A 14,489-nucleotide genomic window follows, 5' to 3' on the forward strand; every position below is an offset into this window, starting at 1 on the left:
TTATCAATAATAAATAAAGTATTCAAAAAGAAACAAATCAATGAATATATATATATACTAAACATTAATCTAACACATGCATTAATACTATGCTTTAAAACAAGCAGAGGGAAACTTAATTAAAATCAGTTATCCCCCCTTTCAATATCTTCTACAGGTACTGCCCTGCTACAGGAAGTCAGTACCCAGGGAAGTCAATAAAAGCTTCCCTCACCAGCATGGCTGGTTCCCCACTTCCTGTCAGGATGGAGGACCATACCACCACACCCAACTCAGGTTGCCTAAACCATTGCATATCAAAAACATGCATATTAAAATAACTGTTGTTCATTTTATCTTAACAATAGTACTGCAATACATTGTTCTGGAAGTGTGCACCCTTCCAAACCAACTGTCTAAACAGTACTCTTGATTAACCTCTCTTTTGTTTTTCAGGACACTCCCAACCACAGGCCTCCAGTCCTGATACACCAGGTAAGTGAATTTTATTTTTATTACTTTCCTTACTAGACATAAGGTTCAGCAACACAATACACAAACAGTTAAAAAAATAATTTGCAGAAAATGTCCAGATACATACTGAGAAAAATGTGAGGGTCTCCTCCCTCACAGGCTCGTTCACAGTCGTCTTAAAATAACGCTAGAATATGTTTTGTTGGAAAATAATTATTTTTTAAAAAAAAGTTTTTTGACTAATTCAAATTTCGCCGCAGATGGATTTACTTTCATAAGTTTTCTTTTGGTTAAGTGGCGCAGCTGTGCTCTCATTTTTTTTGGGGGGGGGTTGGGATGTTGTAAGTCAACTGAATGTGATTTTGCAAGTTGTATTTGGTTGTACAGAGTAGTGGCGAAAAAAGTAACTTCTGCAAGGCTCTCGTTTCTTTCTGTATTGTGCACATTTGTTTTTTTTGTGCATGGCAGTTCAGCATGAGAGGTAAAGGCTGGACGTTTTAGTTACACAGTTCAGAAATTAGGATTCAAGAGTTATGGTTAGGTGCACGTTGTACTGGTTTTACTCAAAAGTGATTCCTGTTCAGGTATTTATGAATGGGAATAATAAGAAACATGCACTTCTTTCTTGTTTGAGGGCCAAGAAAAATAACTTCATTTCTAAAATGTTCAATTATACAAGGGTACCTAATTTAAAGGTTTGATAAACATGTAGTTAGTTTTTGCAATTTATTTTATTTACTAAAATTAGTTTCAAAATGTTATTTTTACTCAGTGCATATTCTATGTGATTTTCATCTTTCACAATATTTATTAAAATGAATAAAGGATTATATTGGGTTTATTTATAATGTTACAGGTTTAAACATATAAAATGTTTTTTAATTTGACATTTTCCCAAGGAGTGCTAATAGTGGGCCGCAGTGCCTAATGCAGCTGAACAGGTGAGCCTCGGGTAAAAAAAAGTCTGGGAACCCCTGCTGTAGGAAACCTTGTATAATACAGTATATGCAGTCAAAGAAATGTGTAGCAAATAGTACATGGACTGTACAAAGCGCTCTCTTATGAAAAGTTTGTATTTTTATTTTCATTGGTTTTTGCTTTGTATCCCTTGCTTTTTTTATTATATTTTTTGGTGGTCAAATGAGGCAGGTTGCACTTGAGGGTCTTCAACACAACTTATAAACTTACCCTACTAACCCAAATTACCCTAAAGGTGCTACCAAATAACATGACAAAAAGGGGACTTATTTTTTGTTTTAAATGTAAACCTAACCAATGTGACCTTTCAACGCTGCAAGTCCTGCCTACTCTCTGTTTAACTGTAGAATTTGAAGATACTCCTCAATGTGACCAGAAACACAGTCCAGTTATTTCAGTTAGCATTTGTAAAGATCAAAATTGCATCTAACTAAGCTAAATGTGATAGTTCAAGGAACACTGGCTTATTTATGTGCTACATAACATAATTTTGTTGTTTTAATGTCATTATTATTATTACTATTATTATTATTTTATAATAATAATAATAATAATAATAATAATAATAATAATATATTTATTTTATTATATTTTTCAAATTACAGATGCACCTTTCATTAAAATAAATCCCAAAGGCTGTGAATAGACAATTTATCTGCCAGGGAAATTATATTTTATTGTTAAACATGAATATACTGTACGACAAGATCTGTTTGAAGAACCAGTTTATACTAAAATCCCAAATATAAATAATGTTAGCACTTTTTCCTAGCTCGCCAAAGATCAGTGGATCGAAAACTGGTGAAAACATTTTTTTTATATTAATTATGCTTTGATACTAACATAATTTATTAGTTTTTGTTCATGAGTGTGAACATCCACAATGCTAACAGTGTATTACAGTTTTATACTGTATATATTAAATATAAATTGTCACCTGGTGGTTCAATAGCTGAGTAAACGCGCTGCGTTTTTAAAACATAAAACAAGATGTGTGCAATTGAGCATTCAAATGCACAGAAGCTGACAATGTGTGTATTTGTGACAGTATTTTTTTTAAGCACTGTTTTAATGTTGAAAATTAATTTGAAGTAACTTGAAAACAGAATTGTCTATTTCTTGTTTTTACGCAATCTAAAATAAGTGACTTTTAAAAACTACAGTAAAAAAAAAAAAAAAAAGGTATGGTAAGAGGTTTGTTTGTTTATGTGCAAGTTTTGCAAAAATGAAGGCTTTGTTCAAAAAAAGTGTTGTACATATTCAACTTTTTTTTAACTGCTTAAAAAAGAATGCTGTTGAGCTTAAACTGCTTTGTGAAATAAATAGACGGCATCGTTCAATGGGGGATAGTATTCAGCAGGCTTACAGTCGTGCCACAAACACTGAAGTTCAAATGAGCAGTACAGTAAAAAAAAAAAAAAAAAAAAAAAATCGACTCTTTGTTTTTATGGAATTGTTGTTTGGGTGATTTGACACTAAAGGACTGTTTATTTTTATTATTATTTTTTTATTATTATTTTTATTTTTTATAAGTATAAACTGTTCCTCAAAAGTAACCATGTATGTTTCATACAGACGGGCAAAGATGATAACATCACTAGGAGACCTACTGTTGTGTTAAGAACTAGTACTGTAGTTTTAAAAAAAGATCAATATGTTATTAAAATGGCCTGGAGTTACTGTAATTGTATAACTAAAACATTAAAACTTTTGAATTTATTGCAAACATAGAAGGTTGGGGGTGTGTGTGTGGTTATTTTTTTATTTTATTTTTTTTTTACCCTCACTATAACGCTACCCTCGCTTATTGTCAGGCGGTGTAAAGAGGGTTGACTATATATATATGTACACACCGTATAAGGGTGCCCTGGTGTATAGTATTTCTGTACAGTATTACAGTATAATAAATAACCAAATTGAGAAATACACTAGATGATAATATAAAATACTTGGGCTTTTTATTTTAATAATTTAACAAAGCAGCAATTATATCACGTAGTTATAGAATACTGCTGCTGTGAAATGTGGCCCCAATTAGACTTTTTTTGTGCAAAGACTGATTTTATATGCATTTTTTACATCTTTGCCAGGTCCCATTTATATTCCAGGATAAGATTGGTACAATTATTTGTGCCATTATAAGAACATTTATTTCATGGTGTAACTGTGGAGAGCTTCAGCGACAATGAACACCCTACTGTGGCACAATGAACTAGCCTTAAGTCAAATGTTCACAGAAGGTAGGGTTATGTAAAGAAAACATGATTTCCATTACAAGAGAATAGGTGATAAAACTTCAAGCTGATATTGGACTCGGCGCTCGCCAAGATCAGCACCAACTAAGACATAGCTTCTTTTATTGTAAACTAATGTGATCCATCTCTGTTTCCTTCCATCTGATGATGTAGATATCCTTCTGTCTGGTGTTAATGGCTGAAGTGTAACGCCGGCTCCAGGGATCAGCCTATTTTGCCTCCCTGGTGCATCGGCACACACAACGGCTGCAATGCTGGCTCCAGGGATCATCCACAGTGCGGCCTTCCTAGTGCATCAGCATGACAACCGTTTGGACTGAGCTGAGTAGGGTTCTTCTCTGCGATCTTCAAGTGGGCACTTTGCATCCTTGGTGTTTCGTCAACTAGCCCACGACACCTTAAGAGGGCTTAACAGTGATTCTGGCATCCCATCATCACCCCCCTCCGTCCCCCACTCAGCTAAGCCCAGCTTACTTACCTTCCTTTACATCAATGTTGCTTTCTTTCTACTAAGCTTGAGGTCCCCAGTCAGAATATTTTTGTCTCAACCAGAGCCAGTTGCTGCTCCTCTCTGCTGCTTCAGATAAGTTCTAATCCAATGTCTCTGAGAAACCGGGTTGTGGAGTGTGCCACAAATCCTTGACAACCCACCTCCACTGGGTAAACCTGGACTCTCCATCCTCGCTGTTCCGCTTTAGCAGCCAGTTGAGCGTACCGAAGTTTTTTCCTTTCATATGCCTCATCCACAGCATCTTCCCATGGCACTATTAACTCTAGCAGGTGAAAAAGGTGTGCTGATCCAGACCACAAGACAGTATCAGGTCGAAGGTTAGTGGTGGCTATCTCAGGGGGGGAAATAAGCCATTGCCCAACATCTGCCAGCATTTTCCAGTCTCCAGCAGCTTCCAGTTGTCCTAGACGAGCTTTGGTTCTAATACCTTTTCTTGGAGGTTGCTCCCCTGGATGGAGGAATGTTGTTCTTCATGTGTCGTATATTGCTAGCATTGGTGGCAACCTGTTGGTTATGCTGCGCTTGTCTTCCAATGCTAAGGCCAAACATTGCAGCACCTGATCATGACGCCAAGTAAACTGTTCTTGGCTAAGACCCACCTTACATCCTGTCAAAATGTGTCTTAATGTAGCTGGCGATGAACACAAAGGACACCATGGATCTTCTCCTACCCATAGACTAAGGTTCTGTGGTGATGGGAGAACATCATATGTTGACCTGATGAGGAAACTGATCGTACTCTGTTCCACTGTCCATAGATCTCACCAGCCGATCTTGCGTTGTTCCACACTCTCCCATCTCGTCCATTCTCCCTGCTTGTGCCCCTTTGCCATACAGTCCCACTCTGCTGAGGCAGCGTGGAACTCCTAACCATTTCAAAATGGTTAAACCGGGCAAAATGACCGCCGCTTCTAGTGTTAACAGGGAAATAGGGTGAAACTGACCGATACTCGTAGAATCTTTCTTTTTGTATAAAGACCCCATCTGCTCTGCACCATGCTTTTGGTACAACCCATTTTTCCCATGCTACTTTCATCAATTTCCACAGGATTCACAGAATATCAGGGGCACTCTTGTACACTATGTACGGAACTCCATTAGGCCAAGGAGATGATGATGCCCTTCCCTTTTTCACAGCTTGTTCTACTTCTTTCCATTTAGGTGCACAGTCCTCCATTTGGTATTCTGGTGGATTGATAGGTGGGATGTCTGAAGGAACTGACATAGGCTCCTGCCTTTTTGAATCTGTATGTGTTTCCTCCAAATATCTCTCCAGCTCAACCTTAGATGCTTTTAGTGTGCCATTCTTCTCACTGGTGAATAACTTATTTGCAAATTTGAATGGGTCTTTATAAAAGTTCTCACACGCTCCTTCTTTTTGCAGCGTTTCTTGCAAGCTTATCTTATATGACCCTTTGTAATAGATTGAGTGCCTCCTTCTGACCTTTGTTCTGCTCTCCTCCATTGCGTCTTCAGCTGCCTGCTTTCTCTAACCAAGGTCTCAATCTCCTGCTGCAGTCTAGACTTTAAAAGAATATTTTGTGCTTTCTCCTTTCTTTTTTCAACTCCAAACCTCTCGCTTCCATATACGTAGATGGTATTCCCAAATGTATCCAGTTGCTTTTCTACTGTTCCACCTAACCTTTCCAACACAAAACAGAGATCCATGTTTACTGTGTCCCACGCTGTTTTCTCAGAAGCTCTTGGCCATTTAACTTCAGACGTGTGCCCGTAGAGGTTCTTTTCTCTCTTATGCTGGTTCATCTGACCAGGTTCACAAGGATCATTAGGGTAATCACTAGTTGTGTTTATGCAAGTCTTCCTCTCATCTATGACATGAGTGCTGATATCCTACAAACTGTGATTTGGATTTCATTCAACTAACTTTGTAAAAAGTACTGATCAATGCTAGGCCCTTGTCCCTTCTCCCTCAAGCATTTCATTCTTCCTTGAGAATTCTTCTTCACTTTGCTCCAGCCACAGACACAAACCTGGAGCTCCATGTCTTTGCTAACTGCAGATCTTGAGATAGTCCTCTGCAAAGTACTCTCCATTCTCATATCCATTTCCTTTCCTAAGTCGTTAACCGTGTTGTCAAACCTTGAGTCATCTTCCGCCCCCACTCTCGCAGACTCTAGGGGTATTTTTCTCTTTAATTTCTTAGAAACCTTGGGCGGGTGTCTCCAGCATCCTGTTCCATTTGAAAATACAAAGGGCCTCACTCACTAAACAGTGAAATTATATTTTATTGTTAAAATATAATGCTTTGTAGTAGTACCGCATTCGAGTCATTTAAATATAATGACTAATGTTAATGTGTGTAAATGTATGCAAATCAAGTCACAAAATACCGCTAGGGAGGTATTTGATATGCAAACCATATTCACTTAAGGGCGCTAACTTTACTCGGTGCCTCAGCATGTGTTAAAAGTACTGCTTATTGAAACCAGGTGGTGTCACAGAACCAGCAGAAGAGCTGCATAGGAGAGCGAGAAGAGGAGTCAGGGAGAGAGTATTTCAGACCAGGCAGAGGTTACTAGGGCTGTGTGAGGAGGAGGTAATAACTAGATACAGATTGAGCACAGATCATACTAGCCTTATATGTAGGGCCCTGGAAAATTCACAATATCATGAATTTGAAAGAAAAATATGCCTATCTACTGTGAAATATGCATTTTATTTTCCTTACAGTATTTTCCATTACTCTTCACCTCCCCTGTTCATTTCATACTTTTATCAAGTAGAAGCAGCGCTACAGTAGCTGTACACAGTCCAGCTTCAATGATGTGCATTTCGTTACTACGGCAACAGGGTCAAACAAATACCGACTTCACAATTGATGAATTCCTCATACTGTACAATGATGTAACATGCGAGTCACAGGCGGGAAGTTTAAAATGGTTGTTTAAATAGTGTTGATTTATTAGCTTGCAGTATATGATTAACATTAAAAATGCAGACAGCTGACAAAAAAGAAAAATTAATTTCAACAGATCGCGTTCAGAGTGAAGAAAAGGGGATGTTGCATGCAACAAAATCAAACTTGAAGTTAAAGCTAAACAATTACTGAACAAGCAGATCACAATCACAGGATTGTTTAAAAAGAGCACAGAAAGTGGAGAAACACGTAATTTCAACACGTCTGAATTAGTGGAAGCCTTTAGTGCAGCAAACATACCAATACAACGGCTGGTCAATGAAATATTACAAAGTTTTTTTTAATGAAAAAAAATCCCTAATTGTGGAGCTGTGCCTAACAGTGACACACTCAGAAGAGAGTATCTCCCTAAAGTGTCTTTTATAAAGAAAAACACAAAAGCTTTGGTTTTGTCATTTCAGGTTTGCAGTTAACGTTTCTCCCGTGTTTAATGTTTTATACATATATATATGTTTTATATATACACAGCTCTGGAAAAAATTAAGAGACCACTGCAAAATTATCAGTTTCTCTGGTTTTACTATTTATAGGTATGTGTTTGGGTAAAATGAACATTTTTGTTTTGTTTTATTCTATAAACTACTGACAACATTTCTCCCAAATTCCAAATAAAAATATTGTCATTTAAAGCATTTATTTGTAGAAAATGACAACTGGTCAAAATAACAAAGAAGATGCAGTGTTGTCAGACCTCGAATAATGCAAAGAAAATAAGTTCATATTCATTTAAACAACACAATACTAATGTTTTAACTTAGGAAGAGTTCAGAAATCAATATTTGGTGGAATAACCCTGATTTTCAAGCACAGCTTTCATGCATCTTGGCATGCTCTCCACCAGTCTTTCACATTGATGTTGAGTGACTTTATGCCACTCCTGGCACAAAAATTCATGCAGCTCGGCTTTGTTTGATGGACACAATGCATAATACATTAAATACAGTGAAAAGCAATGCATAATACATTAAATACAAGGCTAGGATGTGAAAATTCTAAAACATTGTGGATGCCTAAAAAAAAAAACCTGTATGTAGGTGGGCACGTTGTCACCTGCCCCCTACCACCCAAACAACCCCCTGCACACACACACATTTCATACAGTAAGAAAAAATATGACTTGGGTTTCAGGAACTGTACAGGGAGATGTATATTGTAGTGCATATTTCTCTTTTCTTTGGCACTGTTTAACTATTTGAGACGGTCCTCCTGTTAGTTTTGTTTTTCATCTAGAGGGGTCTTTCATTGATTCTTTCATTGAAATTTGTCAGAGCACGAGTTGGGGGAATAACACTGCAGTAAAAGACAAATACTTGTCCGTTCTTTCAAGGAACACAAAAAAGATACAATGTAAAAAATACATAGCTGAAAGGAATGTATTTAAAAATAAGTAGGCTGCCGTTTAGATGTACTGTAGTTGGTTTTGTTGGTTCAGTACTATATTTTCAACAGAAGTAGTATTTTAATTCAGAATGATATGATTCTGAAAATATCACTTGCCAAAAGAGACGACACATGAACTGTAATACAGTACATACTTTTGTTTGTTTGTTTTGTCACGTGTTTGTGTGTTTTCGTAGAGGAGCAGGAGGACGGGAGGCTGTCGCTACCGAGTCAGCACTAACCCCAGAGCACGCCCCTCATCGCACCGCACCGCACAGCACAGCGCACGCACCACAGCCCCCTTTGGAAAGAGCACAGTTTTGTGCACGGAGGATTGTGGTTAAGGAGTGTCTTTTTGTTTGTTATTTTTGGAACGTGGACCTTGTTTTGTTTTGCCCCGATTACCATCGCTGGTATCGGGGTGTATTATTTTTCTGTTTGGATTATTTTTGTGAATATTTCTGTTTTTGTTTGGATTATTGAATTATTTATATTGGGAGAATACATTTGGACATTTGCAGTCTTTTGCACCACATCATTCATCATGTCACAGCATATCATTAGTTTAGAGGATAATCAAAATAATTTGAGATTTTGTGAAGCCATAGACAATATCAGTCATGTACTTTAAAAAATGACAGAAAAAATAATTGGTAAAGGCATGTTTATAGAATTTGCTGTAGATGTAAAGGACTTGTAAAGAGATTTAACTGAGTAAATGTATGTTGTAAAGGTTAAAGTTGTAAGGTTTCGCTCTGGATAAGAAGATAAGAACATAAGTAAGTTTACAAACGAGAGGAGGCCATTCAGCCCATCTTGCTCGTTTGGTTGTTAGTAGCTTATTGATCCCAGAATCTCATCAAGCAGCTTCTTTCCCTTGATTTAAATTCAGCACTTTTCACAATATATCCGAGCATCTTGTTGGCCTTTTTTATAGCTTCCCCACATTGTCTAGATGAAGACATTTCTGAGTCAACATAAACTCCTAGGTCTTTTTCATAGTTCCCGTCTTCAATTTCAGTATGTCCCATATGATATTTATAATGCACATTTTTATTGCCTGCATGCAATACTTTACACTTTTCTCTATTAAATTTCATTTGCCATGTGTCTGCCCAGTTCTGAATGCTGTCTAGATAATTTTGAATGACCTTTGCTGCTGCAACAATGTTTGCCACTCCTCCTATTTTTGTGTCGTCTGCAAATTTAACAAGTTTGCTTACTATACCAGAATCTAAATCATTAATGTAGATTAGGAATAGCAGAGGACCTAATACTGATCCCTGTGGCACACCCCTGTTACCTCACTCCATTTTGAGGTTTCTCCTCTAATCAGTACTTTCTGTTTTCTACATGTTAACCACTCCCTAATCCATGTGCATGCGTTTCCGTGAATCCCGACTGCGTTCAGTTTGAGAATTAATCTTTTATGCGGGACTTTGTCAAAAGCTTTCTGGAAATCTAAATAAGGGTGTCTGCTAAGAAATAAAGGGGGGAGAGCAGCAAAAATGTGTAAACTGGGGGAAATTGACACTTTCAAATAATTGGCTGATGTAAGGAGGTTAAATCCATTATTATAAAATGGAAAGAATATGGCACAACCGCGACTCTGCCTAGAGAAGGCCGTCCATCAAAACTCAGTGACCAGGTAAGGAGGGCATTAGTCAGAGAAGCAAACAAGAGGCCAATGGTAACTCTGAAGGAGCTGGAGAGATCCACAGCTGAGATGGGAGAAACCGTCCATGGGACAATGTCACAAAGACGGCTGCAGTGGGTGACGTCAGACCAGAAACAGGAAGTAACACACAGAGACTTGGGGTTTTGGTGAAGCTGAGCGTGTGATCGCGCTCAGCATTTAATAATTAAACAGAACAGAAAATAAAAGGTTTGCCACATTGCCACATATACCCCCCCCCCCCCCCCCCCTTGTGCACAGCACACATGGCCTCCCCCCTTAAAAACCCAGCAGTCCAGGACAAAGTCTCGGGCTGGGAAGGGAGGCTTCAGTGGGCCCATGGCTGGCAATGCTGTCAGCACCCCTGCCGGTAGTGGCACGGCTGACAGCCCTGTCTTTGTAGCCGGTAGCTCCCCTTTCTGGGGCTCCGGCCACCATACTCCCTGTGGTGGAGGTGCGGGAAGCAGAGAAAGCTCCTGCTGTTCTGCTCCTGGCAGTGGTGGAGGCATAGGCAGCTCCTGCTGCTCTCCTCCTGGTGGTGGTGGAGGCAGAGGCAGCTCCTGCTCCTCTGCACCTGGCGGTGGCGGAGGTAAAGGCAGCTCCTGCTCCACTCCTCCGGGCAGTGGTGGAGGCAGAGCAGCTCCTGCTGCTCTGCTCCTGGAGGTGGCGGAGGCAGAGGCAGCTCCTGCTGCTCTGCTCCTAGTGGTGGAGGTGGAGGTGGGAGCAGCGTGTAGTCTCCTGGCGACGGAGGTGGGAGCAGTGTATAGTCTCCTGGTGACGGAGGTGGGAGCAGCGTGTAGTCTCCTGGCGACGGAGGTGGGAGCAGCCTGTAGTCTCCCCCTCTTGCAGGGGACTGATGCTGCTCTCCCTCTCTTGCAGGGCACTGGTGCGGCTCTCCCTCCCTTGCAGGGGTAGGTGATGGAGGCAGCTCCTGCTCCTCTCCTCCGGGTGGTGACGGTGGGGGAAGTGATACCAGCAGACATTCACACTCTGCTGGTGGACACGGGGACAGCAGGCATTCTTCCTCTGCTGGTGGACACGGGGACAGCAGGCATTCTTCCTCTGCTGGTGGACACGGGGACAGTAGGCATTCTTCCTCTGCTGGTGGACGCGGGGACAGCAGGCATTCTTCCTCTGCTGGTGGACGCGGGGACAGCAGGCATTCTTCCTCTGCTGGTGGACACGGGGGCAGCAGGCATTGTTCCTCTGTTGGTGGAGATGGAACCAGCAGGCATTCTCCCTCTGCTGGCAGCTTGGGTCTTAGGGCTGTGGAAACACCGACTTCCCCCTCTTTGGGCTGTGGACGTACCGACTCCTCCCTTTTGGTCTGTGGACGCACCGACTCCTCCCTCTTGGGCTGTGGATGTTCGGGCTCCCCCCACTCAGGCGTAGGACGTTCAGGCTCCTCCCACTCAGGCGTAGGACGTTCGGGCTCCTCCCCTTTGGGCGCTAGAGAGGACAACAGCCTTGCTAGTAGCGGTGCAGGGCACCTTTTTAACACCGCCTGCATCTGCTGCGCTGATGTTACTCTGGGCCCCCCTTGCTTCTCCTGATCCAGCAGCCAGTCGATCACCTCCTCTGTCACTGGCCTGCAGGATGGGTGCTGCTGTTGCTTCCTCTCTAGCATCTTTCCTCCCTCCATTTCTCCCAAAAAAAAATCCTTTTTTTTTTTCCTTTCCAAAAAAAAACACACGGTACTCCTGCTCTGGTCTGAGTCTAGGAGGCGCTGATAATCCCACTCTGACACCACGTGTCACAAAGACGGCTGCAGTGGGTGACGTCAGACCAGAAACAGGAAGTAACACACAGAGACTTGGGGTTTTGGCGAAGCTGATTGCTGAAACTCAATTGCTAGTCAATCATTCAGTTGGAATCTCGGTACAATTGCACGTGAATTAATTAAAGTGCACTTTCCCGTGTTCACATACTAATACTTTAAATGCACGTGATGTGATGTGCCATCCTCGTGCCTAAATACAAATATACAATTTAAATACTTGTGCTGCACACACCCATGTATATCCTGTGTACCAACTACAATACACCAACATTAACGCACGCAACATAAAACATAGAACATAAGAATACACACAGGGGCGGGGCACATTGCCACAGACAACTATAACCCGGACGCTCCACAAAGCTGGGCTTTATGGAAGAGTGGCGAGAAGAAAGCCATTGCTGAAAAAAACCCATATCAAATCCCGTTTGGATTTTGCCAAAAGGCATGTGGGAGACACAGCAAACATGTGGAAAAAGGTTCTCTGGTCTGATGAGACCAAAATTGAACTTTTTGGCCTTAGCGCAAAACGCTATGTGTGGTGCAAAGCCAACACTGCTCATCACCCTGAGAACACCATCCCCACGGTGAAGCATGGTGGTGGCAGCATCATGTTATGGGGGTGCTTTTCATCGGCAGGGACTGGGAAACTGGTCAGGATTGAGGGCAAGATGGATGGAGCCAAATACAGGAAAATTCTAGAGGAAAACCTGTTTCAGTCTGCAAGAGACCTGGGACTGGGGCGGAGGTTCACCTTCCAGCAGGACAATGACCCTAAACACACAGCCAAAGCTATACTGTAGTGGTTTAAAAACAAGAACATGAATGTCTTAGAATGGCCTGGTCCAAGCCCAGACCTCAATCCGATTGAGAATCTGTGGCAAGACTTGAAAATTGCTGTTCACCAACGGTCCCCATCCAACTTGACAGAGCATGAGCAATTTTGCCAAGAAGAATGGGCAAAAATTGCAGGATCCAGATGTGCAAAGCTGGTAGAGACTTACCCAAAAAGACTCACAGCTGTAATTGTTGCCAAAGGTGCTTCTACCAAGTATTGGGGTGAATACTTATGCAACCAACAAATGTCTCTTTTTGTTTAATTAACTTTTGTGTCACAATAAAAAATATGTTGCACCTTTAAAGTGTTAAGTATGTTGTGTAAATCAAATGGTAAAAATCCCAATTAAATCCATTTTAATTCCAGGTTGTAACACTACAAAACGTGGAAAAGTCCAAGGGGGGTGAATACTTGTGCAAGGCACTGTAGTTAGCAACGTTTTTCTCTGTCTCCGTTTGGTTTGCTGACTGTTGCATAATCCAGTTTACATCCCACCCGTCATATTTTTTTCGTCGATCATTTGAAACCCTCCACTACAAAAGTTTGTTTAAAGTGCAACTGGACGTTCCAACACAACAACGATCCAAAGCACACATCAAAATCTACTTCAGAATGGTTAAAGAAGAATAAAGTCAAAGTCCCAATCTAAATCCGATTGAGAATCTTTGGTATGAGTTGAAGAAGGCTGTGCACAAGAGAAGTCCTCAGAATTTGAATGAACTGGAACAATTTTGCATTGAAGAATGGTCAAAAATCCAGTAAAGAATGATGCCAAAAGCTCATTGACAAATATCCTAATCGTTTAAAAGAGGTTATTATTGCTAAAGGTGCCTCAACTAGCTATTAATTTAATTTTCCTAGTCAGGGTATGAATACTTTTGAATTAGCATTTTTGAAGTTTTGCAAAATAAAATTGCTGAAATAAATAATTATAGATACATATTTCTTTCAACTTTTTTTCCTCATCCATAAAAGCAAAACTTTTACTATGAAAGATTGTTCCTATAAGTATTTGTTTTCGAGTAATTTCTAGAAATTATACATTTCCATTGGGGTATGTAAACTTTTGACTACAACTGTATATATATAAATGCAAAACACTACATTAATGTAGCAGTTAGGGTTGAACTCATCGCCACAAAAACAAGGAAATGTGACGTTAGGGTTTTTAACCCTAACTCGTCATTCCCAGCCCTACACAAGCAGCCAAAGGAACCAGACAACACAAGCAACCGCAAACTGCCGTCATCAGGTAAGACATAGAACAAGCAACTCTTTCCAGATGACATCATCATGGTCCACTGGTGCTGTAGCAATGGATATACATGTACACTTCAACACATACACACCCACTTCAGGCTGCAGAACCATATCCACTTTACAAAAATAGAACTATAGTTGCATGCACTTTTGATCTCAATGCAAGTATGAAAGTAATTGACACTATTATAGTGTTCTAGCATTTCAAAGCATTCAAATAACCATATAGGTTGGCTGGTAGGGAGCCTGCAGCAGGGCTTAAGGTTCATTCCACCAGATACACTGTTGCCTCAAGGGCTGCTTCCAGGAAGCTTCCGATCCAGAAATCTGCAGGGCTGCTACCTGGAAGTCAGCACACACCTGTACCTTCCATTACTATATTGACCTTGAGTTATGCGAGACAGATGCGTATTGTTTTATT

General features: G+C 40.5%; 1 long non-coding RNA gene across 1 annotated transcript; it reads left to right on the top strand.

Moving 5' to 3' along the window:
• The first annotated feature begins 239 nt into the window (after positions 1–239).
• LOC131698786 (uncharacterized) lies at positions 240–9,007 on the top strand. Its single transcript, XR_009307849.1, has 3 exons — positions 240–276; positions 436–474; positions 8,713–9,007. It is a non-coding gene; the product is annotated as an uncharacterized LOC131698786 (long non-coding RNA).
• Positions 9,008–14,489: the final 5,482 nt, after the last annotated feature.

This window comes from Acipenser ruthenus, chromosome 1 (assembly GCF_902713425.1).
Source record: "Acipenser ruthenus chromosome 1, fAciRut3.2 maternal haplotype, whole genome shotgun sequence".
NCBI classification, from domain to species: domain Eukaryota; kingdom Metazoa; phylum Chordata; class Actinopteri; order Acipenseriformes; family Acipenseridae; genus Acipenser; species Acipenser ruthenus.